General features: G+C 49.3%; 1 protein-coding gene across 2 annotated transcripts in view; it reads left to right on the top strand.

The window, feature by feature from the left end:
• Smad3 (SMAD family member 3) overlaps positions 1-18,413 on the top strand; it is a 110,121-nt gene that overhangs the window by 29,658 nt on the left and 62,050 nt on the right. Inside the window, exon 1 of one of the 2 annotated variants that reach the window (XM_039080897.2) lies at positions 2,976-16,907. The exons of the other annotated variant lie outside the window; for it this stretch is intronic. The gene's annotated coding sequence lies outside the window, so the exon portion shown is untranslated. Of the gene's footprint in view, positions 1-2,975; positions 16,908-18,413 lie in introns of those variants that run through there. 2 annotated transcript variants of the gene reach the window in all.

Below are 18,413 nucleotides of genomic sequence, written 5' to 3'. Positions count from 1 at the left end.
GCCTCTGAGTGCTGAGGTAGGCAGGTATCACCATACTCAGCTCATGAACTCTATGCTAGGATTCACACACTGTGAAGCCAGTGCTATATGTAGTCCCAGGCCGGCCTTGTGCACACAGGATCTTGCTAGATCCTGGATCTGCTCACAAGATAGTTGACTTAAAAGAGAACTCGCAGGCAAATGAGTATTTTCTTGATCAAAAGAATTGCTGTCCACAGTAATGGCACCGTTATTTGTACTTAAGGACTTTAGAGGTTACCCTCAACTTGCCCTTGGGGGGCATTTTGGGGAGTACAGTACATTTGCTCTCAGGAGCTTTTGTACAGTCTAGGGTGGAAGCCTGGGCAGCTAGCTGAGAGCAGCTTTGGTTCGAGTCCCAGCCTAACCTCCCTGGATGGGTCACTTAACAGACCAAGTCTGCTGTCCTTGTGGCTATTAGGAGTGTGGGCTACATGGAGGCTGAAATCCTGGATCTGGTTGGGTCCTTCTCTTACTGCTTGCTTATTTTGGAGCAGTTTGTCCAAGTTTAGCAAAGCCTTAGTTTCCCCATCTATAAAATGAAGACAGTGTGGTCACAAGGATGAACTGAATTCAGGGAGAGGCTCTGACACTAGGTCTGGGTTCCTTTATCTGTGAAATGGAGTGAGCATGGGTAGGCCCACCCTACAGGGTGAGATTTAGCTGATATTACATAAGCACTTGCAGCAGTTGTGGTGATGAAGGCTGAGGAAGAAGATGGGTTTGTACTGGTATCTACCCAGAGCCCCAGCTCCAAGCTTTAACTTCTGAGACTCTGAGTCTGTCTGAGGGGCTGCTGCCCCAGGCCCCTAAGCAGCTCTCCAAATGGTTCTTTAGAAACTGCTAGAATGAAGGAAAATAGCAGAGGTTGAAATGTGGAGCTCTAGATCCTCCTCTGAGGTCTCAGCCTCTGTCCCCATCAGACAGCCTTGGTCTGTCCTTTCCTCAGTTAAGCCTCAGTTTCACTAGCTGTGGAATGGGGTGAGGATGGGTGGGCCTTCCTTATGGGGTGAGATTTAGCTGACTGTTGTAGAAGCCTACAGGGGAGGTGGGATGGGGAGGGGTGGATGAGGGTCAAGTGTATGGGCAGGAGAGACTGCTTAGTTGGTGAAGTACTTGCTGCACAAGACCAAGGACCTGAGTTTGATCCCTAGAATTCTCACAAAAAGACAGGCATGGGGCTGTGCACTTGAAATATCACACTGGAAACAGGTACATTGTCTGCATTTACTGGCTAGCCAGCCTAGCCGAACTGACCTAGCCTGGGCCAGTGCCAATGACAGAGCCTGTCTTGGAAGACAATGGATAATGGATAGCTTCTGGGAGACCACACCTGGTATTGACCTCTGACATCTACATATGTGCATACCTGTGTGTATACACAAACACACACATATACACATGCACACACACATGTACACTCACACACACGTGTACACACAGATACAAACATGCACACACATGTACACACACGTATACACACTCATGCACATACACACACACACGCACACACAGGCACACATGTACACTCACACACACATACACACATGTGTACATATATGTACACACACGTGCACACATACACACACATATACCATGAATGCATATAACAGACAAAAGTAGTTTTAAACATAAAGTTTTAAAAATAAATATATGGAAATACCATAATAAAGCTTATTGATTTAAAATTAAAAGTATTTGAATATTGATGTTATGATAAACCTTCTGGATTTCTAATTATGTGTAGCACCTGTGAGGAGAGGAGGTGTGAGGGACCGTCTTAACGTCCCCGGATCAGGTCAGGAAGGAAGGAAGAAGGAAGAGGGAGAGAGAAAGCTGATGGGGTTTGGCTTTGTCCCCTGGCTGGAGCCACAATGGCAGGTTTTGGGGCCTCAGGAAGGGAGCAGCCCTGTGGTTGCCTGGCCAGCGTCAGCTGTGGGGAGGGAGCGGCCACAGTGAGTAGTGGGGGTTTCTTCCTGCCTGGCCTCCCAAGCAGGCCTCTTTCTGCCTGGCTCAGGCCTGGTAGCCCAGAGGCAGACCACAGAGTACATTTGAGGCCTCAGCCGCTCATTTCGAGGGTGGGGCAGAATTTTTCTCCTGCCACAGTGAGCTAATTAAAGAAAACAGGCTTTGAGAGTTGGGAGAGCCAGCCACAGAGTGCTGGGGAGGATGGCTGTGGCAGAGGAGGCCACCGGAGCCCCCAGAAGGCAGGTGGAAGCGGACGCTGAGGTGTTCATCTGTCCCCTGGGAGAGGAGGGGAGGAAAGAGATCACTGTGGGGTGGAGGGTAGGCTTGTCACTGAGGACATACATGGAGGGAGTTTAGGCTCTGGGGAAGGATAGCAGTTTGAAATGGTCACAGTTGTGGACTTTGCCCTGAATTGTGGATTGGATTTATGTCCTGGGGGCCCAGTTGTTAACACTGCATGTTCCCATGTCCTCTGCTCCAAGGCCATGCCCTTTCCAGTCTCAGTCTGGAGAGAATGGATGTGACTCCTGAGTTTCCTCAGAGAAAATTGGGACCACAAGCAGCAACTGACTCTCTTAGTTTGAAGTCACAGGGCTGGAAAGCAGGGGTGAGGACACAGGACATGGGTTGCCACTGGATTAGGCATGTTCTTTGCAGGGAGTGGAAATCTGGCATCAATTCCTAATGAGTGCCCATCCCTATGTCCAGGACCAGCTCCTGGCTTACATTGTATAAGCCATTGAAACACAGATTGCAAAAGGAGGCCTAGGAAACCCATTCAGAAAAATCCTGTTATCAGTCATTGTGGAAAGTGAAGAATCAGCACCACAAACTGCATAGTTTATTATTTTATTATATCTCATGTGCAGAGGGGCCACTGGTCTGTATGATGGCATGTATGATTGTTGTTATACAGGGAGATCTTCCTCTTTGTGACACGCTGGCAGAGAGCGGGGAGGGGAGGGGAGGGCATGCATGCAGGAACGTTTCCATTCACCTGCGTGGAAGTCAGGACTTGAACAGGAACCCTGGGAGCCGTGACTGCAGGTGGGATATGCAGGGAGATGTAGCCGTGTTGGACCAACCCTAACAAGCACTCAGCCCACCTTGTACCTTACATAGGTACAAGTCTTTAAGTTTCACTAGTAATGAATAGTTCTGAAGTTTGCAGATGGCCTACTTATTGACCCAAAGAATGGTCAGGGGTTAGGAATGTGACTCCGTCGGTAGATTGCTTGCACAGCGTGCATGAAGCCTTGGACTCCATCCTCAGCACCATTTGAAATGGGCACATCTGTCATCCCTAGCGCTTGGGAGATGGAGACACTGAGGATCAAAAGTGAAAGGCTATCACTGGCTACCTAATGAATTCGAGGCCATCCTTGGCTACATGAGACTGTCTCAAGTAACGCAACACCAAACGAAACCCAATCCAACCAGAACACTCAGTGAAGTGTTATTTTCAGTTAAGAAGTGAGAGGAAGACGCTATATCATTGTGCGCCTTGAAAATGTGCTGAGTAAGAAGCCAGACGCCGCCCCTCCCCAAGCCGTTATTAAGTGATTCTAGAGACACAGAGTATCCAGGATTGCCAGCCTGAGGAGAGAAGGGGGGCAGATGAGTGGTTATGGGATATGAAGTAGGGGGTGAGGGGAGAGACTACTCTGGGGACAGGGCTAGCGTGTGTTCAGAAACCGACAGATGTCATTGCTGACAATGTAAATGAACTAAGCCCCACTTGATCGTACACGTTAGAGCTCTAGAACATTAGCTTTTTATGTGATCTGTCATTTATATCCAAGCCAAGCACATGCCTGGCCTTATGACACTGTGGTTATTGGTGGGTGTGTTGCTAAAGGGGTCATCTGTGTGCACTGAGGCTGAGCAGAGCATTGTCCTGCCCTGGTCAGGTTCTACCTTTCTAAGGAACCGGAGATCCAGAGAGCGCTAGTGACTTGCCCAAGGCCACAGAGCAAGCTGCTGGGTTGATTGTTAAGATCCTAGCTTCAGTCTGCTCTGAGAATGTCACAGTGGGGGAAGTTACTGGGTACACCTGATGGAATTGTTATTTTGTGCCTTCCAAGGGTGCTGGGGATTCTGCCCTGGTGGAAAATGCCCTAGGTTAACTCTGGAGATTTTGGCCTGTGTCTGCATGGATGTTCTAGAATAATTCTAGCCGCACCACTTGGTTTGGATGTTGAGCAGAAGGAATCTATTGTGGGTGAATGTGCACACGAGGCTGTGATGGGGGTATCTCCATGGCACGCTGTGGCTGCTTTTCTGTTGTGTGTGTGTGTGTGTGTGTGTGTGTGTGTGTGTGTGTGTGTATTTGTGAGCAGGTGTGTGTGTATTTGTGTGCAGGTGTGTGTGTGTGTGTGTGTGTGTGTGTGTGTGTACATAGGTACATGTGAAAGCCAGAGATCATCCTCAGGTGTCTCCTTCAGTCGGTCTCTGCTTGTTTTTATGAGACAGTTACTGGAACGTAGCGATTTGTCTCGGCTGGCTGCCTGGCGAGCTCCAGGGACCCTCTTGTGTCTGCCTCCTCAGTACCAGGATCTAAGTGCTTGCTACCACACCCAGTCCTTTTCCATGAGTCCTGGGAATTGAACTCATGTCCTTGTGCTTGTGCAGTAAGCCCTTGAACGACAGAACCATTTCCTCAGCCCTGCTCTTTTCCTTTCGGCTGCGAGCATCTGGCATGACAAGAAATAAGCCTTTCTAGGACCCAGTTCACTACTCGTTCTGCTTTAAGACCATTGTGAGCCCAGCGCAGGGTGGATGACTCTGTGTTTATGGTATCACGAATCACATGGGCATCAGTGGGCTCTGGAAACACTGCTGTATCAGAAGAGGGCTTCAAACTAAGCCAGCCCCATGTGGCTCGGTCCTTTTGGGAGCAGCTTTCTAATATGCTGTCCTGGTAGTGAAAATGCCCTAGTTATGATGGTGCCATCTGAAGAGACTGAGCTGGCATAGAGGGAAAGGTGTGTTTATTTAATCTTTAGGAGAAGCAGGAGAAGGTTCTTGGAAATGTCATTATCTTGGGAAAGCATTCTGAAGTAAGATCCAGGGACAAGGAATGACAAGCCCTGAGTCTTCTTACTCTGGACTTTTGGGAGTGGCCTCTCCTGTCCAAGCCTAGCTGTCTTACCTGAGCATGAGCAGTATGCCAGCCTTCATAGCCCCTGGAGCTGCTGTGAGGCAATAGCTTTGCCAGGCTTTCTTACCTATGCAGGCATTTGTGGAGTGGTGAACCTGAGGGGCAGGTGGGATTGAGAGATGAAATGATTGCCCTTGCTTTGTCTCTGGTTTCTCAGGGGAAATGACCTGGAATACCTGGGGTCTCTTCTGCCATTGACCACAGGGTCTGCCCCTTCCCTTTAGGGATTACGCATATTCCTCCAACCTAACACTAACCAATCTCGATCCTGCTTAGTTGTATTGGACCAGATGGAGATCAGGTGTGCTCATGTGGAGTGGCCAGAGACTTAATTGCATTCTTTCTGGTCACCGGAAGGCCAATGCATTTTGAGTGACTGGCATTGACCTTAGGACCCTCTAGTCCCGCCATGCTAGTCAGGTCATAGTAGGGTGGGATGGTGGGGGGTGATGGGAGTGAGTATGTGTTGGGGACATGCACTGGAATCTGTGTCCCATCCAGGAGAGGCGAGCAGGGTGAGTCAGAAGGGACCACTGCCCACTGCTTTTCCTTTTAAAACGTCGTGTTGTTCACACAGCCACCGCGCCCTTGCCGAGAACTGTGTGTAAAGCACTTACAATACGCAAAAGGCGGCTCTCTTCAAGATGAGCTGGCCCAGCCACCCTTCGAAGCCAGTGGGATTTGTGTGAACATTCAGGTCCTTCCTTGGCCACAGGAATTTGGGGTCTGCCTGGGGTACTGGTCAGGGCTAGTGCAGACTGGCGGATGTGGATGGATGTGGTACAGACTGAGATTCTGGCAAACAGGTATAAGCCTGAGTTTCTCCATGGCCTTAGTTGGTTGGTCTGGAGCAGGGACAGACTGAAGTAGATGGGTAAGACCTGGACTCATTCTGTTCCTGTGGACTGGTATATGGTCCCCTAGCTGGGTACTGAAAGGTCTCTGGTGCCCAGCACTGTCTGGATCTGTCTTCACTCCCTCTGGCTGGGGCTTGCCCTGGCCCTTCCCAGGCATGCTATATGCACCTGCTGCCACATTCATCGGCTGTCATATATCGTGGAGTGTGTCCCAGCCTTTCACACCCTTCTCTCTGTCCTTTGTTCCCAGAATGGTTCCACCTCCCTTGCCTTGGTTACCCCCAGCTCTCTCTCTAACCACCTTTCCTTTCTCTGAATGTCTGCTGAGTCACTTCCTGCCTAGGGCGCAGAGCTCAGTAAATATTTTTGAATGTATTAATTTGGCCCTTCTCCACAAAGGTAACTCGCCCATGTGTCATTCATCCGCCCAGTTCTGACTGCTGGAGTTCCCTGTTCGGAAGCCCTGTCTTGTGCCTGCCTTGCTCTCCTCCCCCCTGCCTTCCACCACTCGTGGGGGGAAGTCCAGGGTGCTGTGATGAAGGGTGCGGGTTGGACGAGAGTTTGAGGAAACAGCAGAGACCTGTGCAGATATGAGTTAAGGATTGATTGAGTTCAAGCTGTCTACCTGTGACCTGACCTGGTGGTCATGGCTTAGGGCACCCAGAACAGGTGGAGAGCTAGGTGCTACTGGCCCAGAAATAGGAGCTCAGTACTCCACGCACTGGTTGGGGCTTCTGGTTCATCAGCTCACTTGGCCCTCTCCTCTTGGATGCTGGTGGCTTTGGCTTGTCCATGTGCGGCAGCCCAGCGTCTACTCTTCTTCATTCCTGTATGGTTTTCCTATGCATCTATTCGGCAGAACACTGGGCCTGAACTGAGGCCAACACTGATGGCTTCCATCGCCTTTTAATCCTGGGGAAGCCTGGTACTCTGTCACTTCTAGTAACCAACGAGGGCATAGGGGGGCTACTGTGTAACCCCCTCTTTGTATCTAGCTTGTTCCTAGGCCCTAGTAAATGCTCAGTGTGGGTTGGTCAGTGAGGCCATGTGACTTATTAAGTAGCTTCGCCTTTTCTGAGGTGCTGACATTGAAGCTATTGGAGGTGACTATACAGAAGGGAGCTGGGGACCTGGAGGAAGGAAGAAAGGGGGTCAGTGCTGAGCTGTGTGTAACAGGCCCTGCTTTTCAAAGAGCCTGGCCTGCTGGGTTTGTTGTGGCAATGTTCAAAGGCAGGAAAGTAGATACCATCAGGCTTCAGCCTGCTCACCCCCACACCTCCTCTGCCTCTAACAGCCCGGAGTGTCACCCAGGGTAGGCAGGCAGGGCAGGCGTGGGTACTTTTCATCTTTTATAAACTCTACGCTAGCACAGTGCATGCTGCTTCCTTGTCCTCGGAGAGTTTGGTGAATGAATGAGTTCATGCTTTCCTGTTCTCACGGGAGTGGGTGGGTGCCGGTGTGTACATTGAGCGGCAGCACCCGTGGGGGGGATGAGGCATGCTAGCATGGAATGCCTCATCACAGAAGAAAATAGACCTCTACGAAGAAACTGTCCTGTGGGGTGAGGTGGGGATAACTATAGCACTTGAGAAGCTGAGACAGGAGGATTATGGATTTCAGATCAGAGCGAGACTCCTGCCTCAAACATGTCCAAACTGAAGTAAAACCAAGTCAAGTGTGGTGGCTCAGGACTGTAAAACCAGCACTTGGGAGGCTGAGGCAGGAGGATTGCTTTGAGTTCACAGTTCAAAGCTAGCTGGAGATAAATAATGTTGAAAACCAACCAATGGGACAAACAAACCAAGGCTTGTCTTTTGATTCATCTTCAGTGGTTCAAGTGGCTCCGTGCCATCCTTGCTTGGGTCCCAGTTCAGAAACATCTGAGCCTATTACCCTCTGTTTCTGGGCAGCAGTGGCGGAGGTGGCAGGGGGAGGGGCAAACTTCTGCACACACTATCAGCATCCATTTGCACTGTGGGCAGTACCCTCCTGCCAGCCCGTTTCCCATTAATCCCATCTGTTGTGGCAGGTGGCAGAGGACAGATGACTTTGGCAAGGGATTTGGCACACGTGGCCAGGTTTATACTGGATCTCTATAGTCCCACTATCTGGTTATCTTGTTTCCTCGATGGTCATTGTCACACTAGAAAGTACTTCCTGTGTGGGCTTCACCCACCCTCTTCCCTTCTCGCAGACCAGATGAACGTGCAACCCGCAGCATGTGAACAAATCCGTACCCTTCAGAGCTGGGGTTTGCTGTGCACCTCTGGAACCTTTCCTCTGTGTCTTGGGGCCCGGCATTTCTCACACACTAAACACTGACCCCTGCTTTCTAGGGGCAGGAAGGACAGGCCGTGGCCTACGTGTGAAACAAACTTCGCAGAGCTTTTGATCTTGCTTCTTGGTGGCACCACTCCAGGGCTTCAATGTCACCCACCTGATCTGAAGGCATTGTCTGTCAGGGGCCTCTGCTAACTTAGACCTCATGGCCAAGGCTGCAAGAGTCCTGGCCTAGATTTTTGTCTTCCTTTTTTTGCTGTGTGACATTGAGTAAGATACTTGATTTCTCTGAGTCAGTTTGTTCCTTAGAAAACAAGTTGACCTGGGTACCCTCTGCCACTGTTGTCCTCTGCATTGAGAGAGATGCCTCTGTCCTGTGGAGGGGTACAGAGGTCAGGTCATGGCATCACTGCAAGGCCACTGAGGAGATCCCTCACCTTACCTGTGGAGTACAAGTCTGGGATGCTGAGAAGTGGCTGGGATAGGGGCTAAGAGAACCTTTGGGAGCCAATGGTATCTCTGCCTTTTTTACATCCCAGAATTTCCTCCAGTAGCTCATTCCTTTCCTTCAGGTCTTGCTGAAGCTTGTTGCTGCAGACCCGAGGGATTGGTTACCATCTGTCTGCCCCCTGGGAGCAGTCACTATGTGCAGGTACAAACCATGCGTGTAGGATGCTTCCCCAGCTAGAACAACCCAATACCCAGGTTCCTTGGGTTCCATCCCCACTGAACAGACACTGAGCCCGCCTCTTTCTGGCTTCCTTCCCCTGGCATCAAACCTTTATCAGTTCCCATCTCGGTCTTTTGCAAGGTGACACTTCGGTCTCATTACCTAATTCACACCACGGTGCTAATGACATAGTGTTTATTACCCCAGGGGATGCATAATGACGGTATCAGGATGGATCATTCCCCTGGGGTTTAAAACCCTTCAGGAGTTGCAAGCCTTTCTAACTGGGTTCTCTCTGCCTCAGCTATGGTTCTGTAAGCCTTAGTCACCTCCTCCTTCTTACCCAGCACCCAGTGCAGGGCCTGATGTGTTTACCATGTGGATTTAAGAGGCACAGGTTGCGGTGACTCACTTTGAGCCAAGCTCTCTGGGTAACCAGATGGCCTTTGAGCCAGATACCAGATGATTGACAAAGCGTAGGAATAGGTAGGCACAGTGGCTCTGTGAGCCAGCAGAGAGGCGTGGCATCTGGGTGGAGGGCGCTGGACTTTTAGGCTTCAGCGTCCAGGGGCATCTTGGCCAACCAACCTACTCACACAGTCTATGTGTTCTGTCCTTTTACTGAAGATGAGGTATGGGAGGGACATCTGGTTTCCCAGGTGCCAGAGAAAGGGGCATGGTATCACTGGCATGAAGACCTCAAGTCACTTGCAGATGGTGTTGGGTGGAGTAGCCATGGGCCTTGGTTCCCCCTATGGTGAGCCCTTCTGAGCACTGCCGAGCTCTTGTCAGAGCCTGGTCCACACAACTGCCTTAAGTCTGTCTTTCCAACATGAAGAGGCCTTCTATGCCTCCTCACAACCCATGGCTTTGTCTGGAGAAAACTCTCCTTTTTTTCCTCTGTGTAGCATCTGCACTGCAGGGGCTGTGGACTGTTGTAGAAGACAAGTGGGTGGTTTGGCTCCGTTTGGGCCTCAGAAGATGGATTATTAGGAAGTGAGGCCTCTTGACACCACACTGAGGATGGAAAGCCAGCCTTCCTCCCAGTCACAAGGTCTCCTTCTGCCCCCAGAATTTTTCCTCTCCAGCCTTGAGTACCCTACCCCTCATACCTGCCACCACCACCTACTTGTTTCTGAGACTGAGTTTCATGAATTCCAGGCTGGCCTTTAACTCAATATGATGTTGAGGATATTGGGTTCAGCTTTGAACTTGTGATCCTCCTGCCTCCACCTCTCAAGTGCTGGGGTTCTAGACCCACACCACTTGACTCTGGTGCTGGAGATCAGACCCAGGGTCCAGGCCTTTGTGCAGGGTAAACAGGCAGCTGAGGCACATCCAGTCTCTTGGGGTGATCATTGTAAAGACTTGTTCAGCCCTTCCCTACCCCGACCCTGTCCCCTGGCTTCTGATCCTGTGCCTGGCTTGTCCCCTGGTATCTGCACAGGATCAGTGGCTCCTGTTACTTAGCCTGACCCTTGGGGGCTCTGAAGCTCAGCTTTTTACCTAGACTTAAGTTGGGTTTGCTGCAAGTCTGAGGGATGTACATGTCAAGGACAGCCACCATGTGAGAGACGTCTGTAAAAACTGCTGAAGCTCAAAATAGCCATGGTGTCCAGAGAAGCCAAGAACACTTTTTGTTTTGCTGTCACTACTGAGTATCCTGTCCCTGTGTCCCCTCAGTCCACCAGCATGCTTGGATCTTGGCGTGGACCACAGTGTGTCAAAATAATGTGTGTGGTCTTTTTTCTTAGGCCCAGACAGGAAGTCCCTCATAGGCTAGGCTTGGTAGACTGACCTCTGGGTGGAAGGCTAGCTCAAGTTAGCCATTCCTGTCTCTCATCTGTATCCTGGGGTTGGGGTGTCCCTGCCCGCATGCACCCTCTTGTTTTTATATGTCTCTGGTTCTAAAACCGAGTGTTTGGGCCCTTGGGTCCTGATTTGTGACTGTTGACTTCATAGGGTGACAAAGACAACTGGGCTTTGGTTGGGAAAGGAAAACTGGAATTTTGGAGATAGAAGTGACCCTGAGGTTGAAAAAAACCCACACTAAGGGGAAAGGAACTTATTATAATACCACATAGTCCAAGGCACACTCTTTTGTTGCACAGGTGTGTGTGTGTGTGTGTGTGTTTGTGTGGTGTGTGTGTATGTGTGTGTGTATATGTATGTGTGTTTGTGTGGTGTGTAGTGGTGTGTGTGTGTGATATGTGTTTGTGTATGTATGTGTGTTTGTGTGGTGTGTGTATGTATGTGTGTGTTTGTATGTGTGTGTGTTGTGTAGTGTGTGTGTTGTGTGTGTGTGGTGTGTGTGTGTATGTGTGTGTTTGTGTGTTGTGTGTGTATGTGTGTGTATGTATGTATGTTTGTGTGGTGTGTAGTGGTGTGTGTATGTATGTGTATATGTGTGTGTTTGTGTGGTGTATGTGTGTGGTGTGTGTGTGTCTTTGTGTGGTGTGTGTATGTATGTGTGTTTGTGTGGTGTGTAGTGTGTAGTGTGTGGTGTGCAGTGTGTGGTGTGTGTGTGTGTTTGTATGTGTGTTTAGGTGGTGTGTAGTGTATGTGTTTGTGTGGTGTGTGTGTGGTGTGTAGTGTGTGTATGTGTGCATGTGTAGTGTATGTGTTTGTGTAGTGTGTGGTGTGTAGTGTATGTGTGTGTGTGTGTGGTGTGTAGTGTATGTGTTGTGGTGTGTGTGTTGTGGTGTGTGTGTTGTGTGTATGTGTGCATGTGTAGTGTATGTGTTTGTGTAGTGTGTGGTGTGTAGTGTATGTGTGTGTGTGTGGTGTGTGGTGTGTGTGTGTGTGTGGTGTGTGTGTGGTGTGTAGTGTATGTGTTGTGTTGTGTGTGTTGTGTGTGTTGTGTGTGGTGTGTGTGTGGTGTGTAGTGTATGTTTGGTGTGTAGTGTGTGTGTGTGTGTGTGGTGTGTGTATGTGTGCATGTGTAGTGTATGTGTTTGTATAGTGTGTGGTGTGTAGTGTATGTGTTTGGTGTGGTGTGTTGTGTGTGTTGTGTGTGGTGTGTGTATGTGTGCATGTGTAGTGTATGTGTTTGTGTTTTGTGTGTTGTGTTGTGTGTGTTGTGTGCATGTGTAGTGTATGTGTTTGTGTATGTGTGCATGTGTAGTGTGTATGTGTGTGGTGTGTAGTGTGTGTGTGTGGTGTGTGTGTGCTTGTAGTCTCTGGTCTGTGTCCCCAGTGCTGGTTGAAGACTTGGGTTGCCATACTGGATATTATATGAATGCTGGCACTGAGTGCCTCATGACTGTGGAGGTACTTTATCTGCAGAGCCATCTCCCCAGCCCACCACAGAGCTTTGGAAACTGGCTTATCAGTTCCTATGGATTTATTTATTTTTTATTTTTTGTTCACCATCAAAGCACTTGCTCAAGAGTAATACCTCAGTAATTGTTTGTTGACGGAAAGGCAGGTGAACATCATTTGGAAGTCCTGACTGCCAGGCTGTTTGAGAGACTCGATTTCCATTGTGAATTCTTTGCACGTGGAAACGATTTTCCTGTGGGATGCTTGCCTAGAGGGAAAAACGTTTTGTGGTAGCAGGTTTGAAAAATGGAGCCATTTTGCTCTGACAGAAGCTGACAAGTGCCTGGGACCCCTGATTCTCATCTGTAAAGTGGGGAGGGGGCAGGATCAGCCCCACTGACTTCTCGCAGCCTTGGGCTCTTAAGTGCATGAAGTCTCATCTCTTCTCTGGAACTCCAACTTTGGGGAGGGGGTCTTCTTGGGGTCGGGGGAAGGAGCTAGAATCCTCTGAAGTAGGTAGAATGCCTTTGTGCCAATGAGGAACGCTGATATGGGGGCTCAGAAAGGAAGCCAGGAGCCATGGAGTAATTAAAACACACACAAAGGAAGAAAGGAGAGAGGGGAAAGAAAAAAAAAACACCATGCTTCATGGACAGTATGAGTAAAAGTCAATGGGCTGAGAAAACCCAGCTCTGAACTTCACATGACCCCGCGTGCTGCCTGCAGTTTCGACATCAAATGCCCCTTGAGTACTCTCAGCCGTCCAGTGATGTCAGCAGGCCGTGGCCCCACAGGAAGCAGGGCTGCCGTCGGGATGGCTCAACACAGTCAGCTCCTCCTCCACACATGAAACCACAGCTCTCCAAGGCAGTCAGAGGGGGGACCCGTCTCAAAGCCTTGGAAAACAAGCTCTCACTCATCTCTCGGTGGTGTTTGTGCAGGCAGGAGCTGCCCCCACAGAAGAACGGTTCCCTTACAGGCTACCCTGTCTGGAGCCAGTCTGCTCCTTCAGGGGTGCTTACTCTTTTCTGAGACCAGGCTGGCCTCAAATTCGTGATCCTTCTGCCAAGGCTTCCTTGGTGTTGGGATTTTGGTGTGGACCTGAGTTCAGACAACTTGAATCCACTTACAGATAAATGCATCTGTAACCCCAGTGAAATTAGACAGAACAGTCCCTGCAAAGTCACAGACATAGGCAGCAACAGACAAGAGACCATCTCAAATGACCTGCACACACATGTGCCTGCATTCAAACGAGCATGTACACACATGCACACACAAGACTGTAAAAGAATGATCGCCTTACTGACAGGTAACCCATCTGTCATGAACAGCCTCAGAGTATGACATTATGTGTGCTGATGAGAGTGTACAACCTCAACACAAAATGATTTTAGACGCTCTCCTTTGCCATGAAACCCCTCCCCCAGAAGTCACTCCTACTCCTCTCCTGGGCTTTGGCACATCACCTCCTTTCTGTCCTATGGATTTGCCTTTTCCAGGATGGCTTATGGACTTCACCAGTACACGCTCTTTCTGACCTGCGTCTTTGGTGTAGCTTGCTGTAACATGTGTCCGCAGTGCTCTGATCCTTTTATATGCCTAAATAGTACTCCTCGGCATAGATATACCACCTTTTGTTTCTCTGTCCTTCGGATAAGTTCTTTTTTCTCGTTTGGCTCTTACGAATAAGGCTGTAACAGTCATGTGCCTAGTTTATTTCTTGTATTTGTTTTTCATTTATCCTCAGTAGATACCTCATAGTGGATTATCAGGGATGTGTGAGGGTTTCAGTCTCTCCAGATTTGCTGACACTTGATCTTGTCTGTCCCTTGTTTTAGCCATCCTAGTGGATGTGAGGTTAAATCTTGTAACTGTTCCTATCTGCATTTCCCTGATGGTGGAAGGTCCTGGGTAGCTCCTCATTTGCTGTCCACTATAAATGGGTCTGGTCTGTTTTTCTGTTGAGCCATGAAAGGCCCCATGTATTTTGAACCTGAGTCTGTGAACTTTTCCCTCTATTCTGTGGAATTCTCTTTCACTTCCCTGTTAGACTTTGATACCCAGAGATTTTGCTGAACAACAACAACAACAACAACAACAACAACAACTACTACTACTACTAGTACTACTACTACTAATACTAATACTAATAATAATAAAATCTGTTTTCACTTTTCTGAAACTCATGCCCTTGGAAGCACAAGTCACAGAGGTCTGTCCCCACTGTTTCCCCAAGAAGTTTCTAATTCAGCTCCTACCTCTTTGCCTTTATTTCTGTGTAATATGTCACGTCAGAACTTAGATTCCTTCCTTCCTCTCTAAAAATGTCAATTTAATTGCCAGGCACTTAAAGAGGCCAGTTTTTCTCCCACTCAATTTTACCTTGATCCTTCGTTCAAGTCTGTTGACAACAAACACAGGGGCTGATTTCAGTGTTCAGATGCCTTAGTCATCCATGACTGCTCTTCTGCAGTCTTGGTAACTATAGCTTTATAGTATTGACCAACTGTAAAATATATGCATATATATACATATATATGTATACATATATATATATATATGGTACCTTCTTATTAGATCAACATAGTTGTCCGTAACTTAAGAAAAGTTCTTCCTCTAGAGAAACCAGATGCTTCAAGAATTCTTCTGTAGACCTGAGAATCGCATCTTCTTTAAACACCCAGCTGTTGTTTTACTAGCTCCACCCCTCTAGATTGACAGCTCTGTGAACAGATCTTGTTTCCCTCACATGCTCCAGATTTCTCCGCTGAGCTTCGGGGAGGCAGTTTGAGGTAAAGTAGTTGTCACAGGTGAGGACTTGAGTCAGGTCCCCAGAACAACAATCAGCCAAGACTCGGAAGCACGCATGCGTGCTCCTGGTATTCCTACAGTGAGACTGGGAGGCAGGCACCAGACTCCCTGGAAGCTTGGAGGGCAGCTACCGTGGTGTGAGCAGTGGCCAACAGCCAGAGACCCTGTCTCAAAGGTGGAAAGCTGACCTCTGACCTGTAAACATGTGCACACCCACACTCAAACGTATACACATACACAGATACACAAACACACACAGATACACAAATATACACACACATACATACACAAATTTTTATACATGCACACATATACATAGATACACAAACACACACACATACACAAATATATACACATACATACACACAAATATACACATACACAGATACACAAACACACATACATACACAAATATATACACAAACACACATGCACACGTAATAAAGAATCTTCACTAAATTCTACAGTTCACACAGTTGGTTACCTCTTTGTTTCTGTCACCAGGTTGCAGCTAGTGGAGACCAGTTGGGACCAGTTAGAGATGGAAGTGGTAACCTTGCCTTGCCCTGCATTTCAGTCTCTTCTTGCCTTGGAGCTTTCTGAGTACAGCCAGCTGGGTGTGTGTGCACCTTTGTCCCAGGATGCTGGTGGCATGCTCTGTCTGTCCATCCTTCTCAGAACTGGAGGGTCTTTCTTGTGCCTCTCTGCCATGCTTCCCACTTTCCCTGCCTGGTGGAAAAAGCCAGCGTGTGTGAGGGAGGTCCTGGCCCAAGCTGGCCAACTTCTCATGGATTTGGGGCCACTGCCACCTCTGGTTGTGCTTGGCATGGGGATGGCACTTGGCTGAGAGGCCACCCAGACAGGCATCTGGGGGCAGGGAACAAGCAGCCTTTAACTCAGTACATCCGTCGTCATCGTGGGTGGCCCAGTCCCAGGAAACAGGGCTCTGCTGTTTGCTCAGTAGCTTCTCCTTTTTCTCCTTAGTAGATATGGTGATGGATCTCTAGCCAGAGGGCGGGGGGCGGGGCAGGTAACTATTCCATCCTTTTCAACTGAGAAAATGGATACAGTGTGGCTATGTCACAGGGCTAGTGACAAGAAGAAGTATGGCCTCAGCAAAGAACACGAACTGGACTCCTTTGACTTGGCTATCCTCCCTTTTAGAAACATTTTTTTTTAACAAAACGAACAAAGAAAAAACTAGTCTCAGCTGTAACCCAGGCTAGCCTGGAACTTGCTATATAGCTGAGGGTATCCTCGAACTCCTGATCCTCCTGCCTTTACCTCCCAAGTATGAGGATGACAGGCAGTGCACCTCCACGTCTGACTGTGGTCCTGGGTGTGGATCCCAGGGCTTCATTTGTGCTAGCCAAACAGTCTACTGAGTGCAACCTGTCAGAGGCCAGGCTTCATTGCTTGGGACTCTGAAGTGGGTAAGTACAGTCTCCTCCATGGTTGAGGCTGTTGACCAGAACTGCCCCCATGTGGGGCCCGAGAGCCAGCAGAGCCTCCTAATGACTCCTAGGGACTCCCTGTGGCTTACAGAGATCTGCTTGCATTTCTGTTTCCGTGGAGCCTGGCCACTAACCCGCACCTAGCTGTCAGGTCGGAGGCTTCCCTGGGCCTGTGCTCTCTTCTCAGTCCTTCCTTGAGAGCATGCGTGTGAGGAGACAGCGAAAGCGGAACCTTGCTGAGTGCCTGCAGGATGCACCATAGTTCAGTGTCACCGAGAAGATGCAACCATAGGAAAGTCACCTGTTCTCCCACACACGTCTCGTCTCGCCCACAGCTTTCTCCATGGGTATTCTCAGAACAGAAGTCCTAGAAGAAAGTCACACGGTACTAACAGCCTTGCTCCTGACAGAAATGTGCTGAACAAGTGAGTTGTCTGGCCTCCATGTGCTCCGAGAACTGGGCAGACCTCTGAGATTTCTTCTGATAGACAGAGTCTAGCAAGGAATGAGTGTCCCTGGTCCCGAGGGACACTTCTGTCATCGTCTTAAGGGACGTCCCCCAGCCCAGGGGAGGACATGTGACCTTCAAGCCACAGTTCCCAGGGGAATGATGACATCTGGCTAGCCTCTGCTAGAGGGATGGGTGGTAGTCATCAGGTCCCTGGCTGCTGGTGCACAGGCCTTGTCCTGAACGGTGCTGGGCTCTGCTTATAGTAGTGAGTGGGGAAGAGGCTCTCTGGGGGTAGTGTGGCAGACTGCAGAAGTTGAGTGACAGAAAGACAGGGAGCCTGGTAGGGAGAAGTCTTCCTGAGGGACGGACATGGGTTGAAGCTACAGGGTGAGGAGTCACCAGATAATGGGACTTCTTGGGCTGAGAAGTCTGGCAGCGGGCAGTGTTCAGGATTCTATGTGTCTTTCTCTCGTGTCTCCTGTTCAGTTGAGTTCAGTGAGCCTTTTCCATTTTTTATCTTCTGTGACGGACTCTCATGTAGTCCAGGTTGACCTGAAGCTCACTATGTGGACAAGGATGGCCTTTGAGCTCCTGATCCTCCTGCTTCCACCTCCTTGGGTGCTGAGGTTTGAGGGGTGCCTTATTACATTCTGGTTTATGTGTGGCTGGGGACCAAGCCCAGGGCCTTGTGTACATTAAGTAAGCACTCCACCTTCTTTGAGCCTCTCGTGGATGCCAGAGCATTGCCGGGGCCTGAGGATGGCAAGGATTGCCTGAGAGTAGCCTCCAGGCAAAGCAGGGTGCCACGGTTGGTGGATGTTCCTAGTGGAAGTGAAGCCATGCAGTCATGTCATGGCTATTTGGCTCTAGGCCCGTGACTGGGGCACACGGAGCAGAGCATCTCAGGGTGTGTTGTCCCAAAGTGGAGGTCCCTACTTGGCCTCACAAGGAACTTGGAAGTATTTCTTATAGACTAACCATGTGGCCTCAGATGAGGGACTTGGGCTTCTAGATCCACACTGGTTAGAGCAGGCCTACCAGTAGGTCCCATTGTTCCATTTTACTTTCTGATGCCAATGCTAACTAATGTGGAAGGAAGGGTGTATCACATCCTACAGATTACGGTCCATCATGAAGGGAAGTCAGGGAAGGAGCCCGAGGCAGGCACTAAAGCAGAGACCACACAGGAATACGTTTTACTGGCTTGTTCTGCTGGCTTGCTTAGTTTCCCTTCCTAGACAGCTGAGGAGCACCTGCGTAGGGATGGTGCTGCCCATTGTGGACTAGTTCTTCCTTCATCAGTTAGTAATGAAGAATGTGCCTTGCACACATGCTTATAGGCCAACCCGATGCAGGCGATTCCTCAGTTGAAAGTGCCTCTTCCAGGTATACCTAGGTTTGGGTTAAGTTAACAAAAACCCTCCACAACACATCCATCTTGTAGGTTAGTATGGGCATTGTCATGCACATGTCTGTGATG

The sequence above is a fragment of the Rattus norvegicus genome, chromosome 8 (genome assembly GCF_036323735.1).
Source record: "Rattus norvegicus strain BN/NHsdMcwi chromosome 8, GRCr8, whole genome shotgun sequence".
NCBI classification, from domain to species: Eukaryota; Metazoa; Chordata; class Mammalia; order Rodentia; family Muridae; genus Rattus; species Rattus norvegicus.
Note: the sequence above shows the minus strand (reverse complement) of the source record. Positions and strands in the feature narration are given on the sequence as shown.